Source organism: Arachis hypogaea, chromosome 17 (assembly GCF_003086295.3).
Source record: "Arachis hypogaea cultivar Tifrunner chromosome 17, arahy.Tifrunner.gnm2.J5K5, whole genome shotgun sequence".
Lineage (NCBI taxonomy): Eukaryota > Viridiplantae > Streptophyta > Magnoliopsida > Fabales > Fabaceae > Arachis > Arachis hypogaea.
Window position 1 is genome coordinate 40,742,338 of NC_092052.1, and position 7,403 is coordinate 40,749,740.

Here is a 7,403-nt window from a genome sequence, read left to right on the forward strand (position 1 = left end):
TTTCAGATAAATTTTGTTAAGTTTTATCATCAATGCCTCATTTACAAGTTTTCAATGCCTTGCTGTTCTTCTTTTCAAAATGATTGATAAATTCTGTTGGACTAATATTGCATATGTAACATTATTATTTGTCTATGAATCACTCCAGGAAGACTTACAAAAGGAAATTGGTGAGGGTGCTTCTAAAAATGAAGCATATGTTAAAGTATTTGGCAAAGAGAATTCAAGCTATGTTAGAGGTATGGGATTTGGTGTTCGTCCATCTCAAGTGATTGGTTCCTCATCCCGCTCAAGAGAGTCTATGCAATCTACTACAACTAGTGGATCATCAAGAACTGAATATCAAAACTTGAAGTTACAAGTACAATTGCTACAGGAGCAAGTAAATTTTCTTGTGAATCGTCAAGAGGGTCAATTGCCACCCGGTTTTCCTACTGAGGTAAGATAAGGATATATGTTATACTTAATTTTATAGACTTGCATACTTAATTTTTGTCATCAACAACTTCTTCTAAAATGATTGTAGTTTGTAATCATAGCCTCTTATATAACACTTGTTGATTTGTTAAGTATCCTTCTAAAATATTCTCTAATTTTTTTTTCAATTGTAGGTTGCAGATTTTGAATCACCAACACATACAAGACCATATTCTTCTGCCAGTCATGAACCTCAACAACATAGGCCATCCAACGTTTAAAGGAGTTTTATGATTGAATTGTTAGGTTTACAAGTTTGGATTAAATTGTAATTTTTTAAATTTACATATGGATTATGACTATGTAATAAAACTTGTAAAATTCAACTTTTGAAATACATTGTTGCTATTTTTGTAAAACTTGTGGGATTGAATTTGGATTTGTTGAAAAACAATGTCATTTATGGAGAATTCAACTTTTGATAATGGAAATTTTGATGTTGGAGAGATTATGACAGTTTAAAACAGTCACTAAATATAGGAAAAAACTGTCACATGAATAAATAACTTAGTAACGGTTTTAAATAAAAAACTGTCACTAAAAATATTGTGACGGTTTAAATAGTCATTAAATATGCCTAAAATTGTCATAAGAACTATTAACTTAGTGACGGTTTAAATAGTCACTAAATACACCTAAAAACTGTCACAGGATTTAGTAATTTAACGACGGTTTCAAAACGTCGCGAAATACAGTATAAAAAACACCTTTATAAGTGTTACAAATTAGTGACGGTTTTATACTTTAAAAACCGTCACAAAGAATTTAGCGACACTCCTTACCAACGGTGGTCCAAAACCGTCACTATGCCAGCTGGCGATGCTCAAATTTGTGACTTTTTTTTAGCCGTCGCAAAACCATTTAGTGATAGTTAAAACTACCACCAAACATTAAAAAAATCGTCATCAAAATGTTGTTTTGTTGTTGTGACATTATCAGTAATAAAATAATTTAAATATATTTTTAGTAGTTTATTCTTACTATAATAGTTAATAATCCATTGCTAATTGATATATATATATATATATATATATATATATATATATATATATATATATATATATATATATATATATATATATATATATATGAAGGGTAACGAATTCTTATTCATCTATCTATAAAAGAATTACAAAAGAATAGAGAAGTGCGGTTTTATTAAAAAAATATTAAAGTAAAACACACATATTAACTTGAGCATCATAAAATCTTTTATAGGTATTTCTATTCTAAACTTTTGGTGGTCCGAATTATATCTCATCCATGTTTGAGAAGTCGAGGAGAGTAAATAAGGGTTGGACTAGCTAGTTATACCACGCAAAGATTAACCAACTAAGATCATGAGACAAATATTTTTTTTTTATTATTTTATAAGTTTTGGAAGTTTAGAGTGCGATGAAAATGTCCTTTTTCACAAATTTAAAGACTAATTGTCTCAATTTAAAATTTAAAAACTAACCACTAATAACCAAGATTAAAGAATAAAGTAGTCACTCAAAATTTTAATAACAACCAATTTGGATTTTACCCAATAATAATAGGGAAAAAATGTGGAGCTATAGGTATCATACAGATGAAAACGAATTTGAGCTTTACAAATTGTGGATAAATCCAGATGCACAATGTCATTCATGACCATTCATTTTGATACTATAAATCCTAAATCCTCCTTCTTTTAAATGATAATTTGTGTATTCATTTCAAATTATTTTTTATAACTAATTATAGTATACATACATTTAGAGAATCTAAACTAATGTAATTATGTGATTCAGTTCATCATTAACAACACAAATAGGAGCAGAGGCTTCTGGCTGGGTGCAAACTTTACTTTACACATTTATTGAAAGATATTTTATATGAATTCGAATAAATAGTAAATATAGGGTTCGGTGTTGTTTTCTATGTAACACCCTCACTATCAGAAGTCACGCTTCCGGCTGCGCTACTCTGATAGCAAGAAGTATTACGACTACTTTACATACTAAATATTAAAATAGGAGCCTATGACTCGACACTGTATCGCTGATTTCTATGAAAACCAGAAATAAATACTGTCTTAGGAAAAATACAAATAGGCATAGATTCATATACAAGACTCCTTACATAATAATTCAATATATTATACATATAAAACATACAATTCCTATCCCTCTTACAAACTAGTAATAAGAAAGGCGAGGGAAGAAAATAATCTAATTAATACAACAACATATAAACTAGATGCAGTATAACTCTTCTTAATGCTTCTTCATCCAGTTCCTGAAAAGGTAAAGCTGTAGGGGGTGAGAACCTAACCACACAACCTCACCACAGAGTTTCAAAGTTGTCATAAGAAGATATTTAATAAGAAAACTGTTTTCAAGTTCAGTGATTATCATTGCCTTATGAATCTTTTAAAACCAATAAGAAATCATTCCAAAATCTTTTTCAAAGAAACAATGTCTAATCTTTTAGAAGACCGAAACCTTTCCTTTCCTATAAGAAAATCTCAATCAGAAACCAACCACGCAATCAAACAACACAGTCATTAATTCAGCACCAAAGTTTATTCTCAAATGTAGCAAGCCAGGACAAACACAGGCAAGACAGACAAGGAAAGCACAAGTAGGTAGCAGTTACAGAAAATAGTTCAAGTAGCAGTTAAGAACAGTTTAGCAATTAGGCAAACCAAAACAAGTTCAAACCCAAGCAAAGCATGCAAATGCATATGATGCATGCCTGTCCTATGGCTGATGAGGCTCATCTGTCGGTTATCCAGCTAACCCGACAAGTCTGAATTGTCCTTAGACTGTCCCCCGACGTGCATCCCCAAGAGTCTATGCATAGCTTTTTCTCAAATAATCAATATTTCTCAATGGGGGTAACATTCTCGGGAATTTATATAGTACCCGGTCACATTTACGTCGTAGGGTCAACAGAGTATCGAGTTTTCAACCTGGTACACGTGGTGGCAAGCCACGGCACTTAATCCAGGGAACCTCGTATCTCAGATATTTCAAATTCATAAGCCATATAAATAATTCATTCATCATTCATCAATATCTAAGCCATTCTCAATATCATCATCATTCTTCAATCCATATCCCATTTCCAAATTCATTCAAAAATCATATTTCAAATCAATCCTCATCATCCTTCTTTCCATTAATTAACAATCTCAATCCAAAACATAATTCTTCCTTTTCTAAATAAATCAATCTTAAACAAATAACATTTAAGAACTAAATCTTTTTAAACAATTACTTCAAACAAAACTTCCAATTTTATAAAATTTCGGCAGCATCTCCTCTAAAACTCGGATTCTGCCACCCTTTTCGGGTCCCAACCAAACCAAACCAAACACCTGTTAATCAGTCAAATCACTTCCAATAACCATTATCACAACAACAGCACTCAACCCAAGGAACTTACAAAATCCAGAATTCAATCAACCAATCCCATAAATCACAATTTAAACCGACTTCAACCAACAGCATCAATCAATAGTTAAGAATTCTCGGTCTTCTCAAACAGTTTCAAACCAAACCATCCCTCAACACTTTTTGAATCATTTCCAAAATAGCAAATCATTCTCAATAAATAACCTGTTTTCAAATATCAAGACTTTTCCAAATTTATTTTAAAATCAAACTCTGATATCAAATCGGGTTTAACATCAAATCAAATTTCAACATTAAATCTTCTCTAAAATCAAATCGTTTCCAAAATTAACCTAAAAGACAATAATAAATCTTCTCTAAAAATTCAAGGGAAAACCACTTTAACAATATCAATCAACTAATCCAAATATCCAACTTTCTCAATCGATTAGTTTATCAATCAAAGTAATAATCTCATTTAATCAAAACAACTCAATTCAATTCATAAGACTCACGAAATCACAAAAATATATTTTACGCGTTAATATCGATTTATAACAACCCTGTAATGTAAAAATAAATTTGAGAAAAACCCTACCTCGAAAAGTCGAATCCGTAGGAATTAACCGTGATAAATCCATTTATTTTAAATTCACAGCAACAGTGATAATTCCAATGAAATCGAGGACACCGCATCCATTGGAACAACAACGTTAATTTCGCGGTTATGATGACGGTTGTAGCAGGACAAGAATTTTGAATCTAATATGATCAAGGACAGAAACAGCCCTAGGAATCCAAGACAAAGCAAAAACTCAAATTGTATTAATACAAGAATATGACAACTATAGCAATGACAAAACAGAACGTTCAAATGGATTAAGCCCAAGGGAAAGTTCAGACTAGTACCAGGATAATAGAATCAGAACCAGCAATAGCCCCATCGTTGGCTTTCAGTAGCGGCAACACCTCCACCAATGACTTCAATTGAGACAAACCCCAACAAACAATATAGCCAAGAACATCAGAGACAAATACAGGGTATTTTACAGAGCAATAAGGGTTCAGAGATGGTGGTTCTCATGGCTAGGGCTTACTGACTCACCATTAATGATGGCAGCGACTGGCAGCGGCAGAGGAATGGTCTCTCCTCTGTTCGTCACTCTCTCTCACACGTCTCGTCCTCCTTCTCTGCCACAACATTAATGAAACCTCCTCTCCCTTACTCTGTTCTTCCCAGCTATGGTGGCGGCTTCCATCAAAGACGGCAGCGGCGGTGCTCAGCATTGGCGGCGACGACTCCAGCGTGGCGACAAGACACGAACGACAGACTTACAGTGAGCGTGACGGGCTCCTGTTGCCTTCCTCATCGTAGCGCTTCCTCTATGAACCGTATCGATGACAGCACAGCAGCCCGATGGTGGCGGCAGCGTGGCGGCGCGATGATTCGGAGGTGGCGATGGCAACCGGCGCAGGGAGCAGCACAGCGCGGCGACCCTCCTTCCTCTCCTCTTCCTCTGCTCCCAGCCTCCGTTTTCTCAGATCTCACTCTCCCTTCCCTGCTTCCCTTGTTTCCATTTCCCTTCTCTCACTACAAGAAAACACGTCTATTGCCACGCTTTTAAAGCGTGGCAAAAAGATGAAAAAGTGTGGCGATAGCTTTTTGCCACGCTTTTTGAGCTACCGCCACGCTTTTGAAAGGGTGACCTATGAAAGGGTGGCGGATGCTCTATCGCCATGCTTTTTTCAGTCTATCGCCACACTTTTTTTTGCCACGCTTTTTTACAAATTGCCACTTTTAAAAGCGTGGCTGTAGGTGGGAGATATGGCCACGCTTTTAAAGCGTGGCGACAGGGAGAGATATGGCCACGCTTTAAAGCGTGGCGACAAAGAGAGATACGACCACGCTTTTAAAACGTGGCAATAGAGAGAGATACGGCCACGCTTTTAAAGCGTGGCGATAGAGAGAGAAATACGGCCACGCTTTTAAAGCGTGGCGATAGCCTTATCAAATTAAAAAAAATCCTTTTTTTTTTTACTTTTCCTTTATCACTACACAATATAAATTTTCAGTCCTTTTTTATTACCAAACCATTATGTAATTTTTATTACAAGACAAATCAAATAGTAATTACTGACATATATAATTATTGCTATAATTGTTTTATACATTAATACTCAAATACAAAATAAATCTCGGGTTCAAAACTCTAATTTCTCAACAAGCTTTTCAACTTGAGCAAAAATTACAATGCTATCTAATACTTCAATATCCATCATTCGGTGTATAGCCTTCCAGCAATTCTTTAATATCTTCAAGCATTCTTCATCAGTTACTCTAGAGAAAATTCACAGAACATAGGCCAGTTACTGACCTCACTTGTGTCCTCATTTTCTGGACCAAAACTCAAATAAACATCCATCATAAATCAGAACTTCTTGTCACACAACCAGAACAACACAATCCACTATGGTTATGATATGATTTTACCCACCGGCATCTGAAGTTTCAGGAACAGATGCCTTAACTTGTGAATTCGTACAACATGGAAAGAATCTGGAGCACTGAATCCACATTCTGATATGCACAAGTCAAACTTGAATTAACAAAAGCTTCTTCCACTTTCAATAATGCGCCTTTTCCAAATGTGTCAAAAAATGGCAAGTCCCGTTCACTCCACTAGAAGTCTAACAAAACCTTATTCACTGCCTCGAGATACTTCAATCATGGTCTTTAACTTGGTTTTCCTAATCTCATGGCCATCTGGTATTGCAGGATAGCACACACTCTGCATATATCAGCAATTCAATTTGACTAAACACTCAATATACATTGAACAATTCTAAAACCATCGCCCATCAAAGAAAGAAAAAATTAACCAAAACTCAGAGCACACACATGGCAAAACTGAAACAAAGTTCACAAAAAATAAAATAAAATAAACGGAGGTTCTGGAGTCAAAAAATTCACCTGATCTGCCAAGGAATTCTCCAGCAATTGAGCCTTTTGAAGACTCATATTATCAGTAGCAGCAACAACATAGAATCTGGGATTGAACTTATCTTTCTGTAACACTGCCAATAAAGGTCTTGATTGAAAACCTTTTCAGCCTATAAGGACATGAAATAAAAGGCAGAAACATCAGCCAACAGTAACACTTTCAGTGACAATTAAAATGGGAGAACATTTCATATGATTCAGAGGATTTTAATCAAGCAATTGGCAAAAGTAGTGCAGATCTAATACTATACAAGATAAATCACCATAAGACAGTAAGAGAAAATAATAAAAATGAATCTATGTTCTGACTTCTGTTAATATTATAATGTGCTAAGGTTGAAGATGAATCTAAACGACTAAACTAATCTTCTAATTGTTCTCATTTTGCTTGTTAATATCATGGAAATCTACTTGCATGAACTCAGGTCAGTCATACCATAGTGTATTATTGATTATTCCACTGAGATATGAAATGAAATTACCTCTGAACAAATTCTGCCAAAAGTGGAAATAGTCTCAATAGGGTACAACCCACGCAAGGTCTCAGCACCCAGAAGTATTGC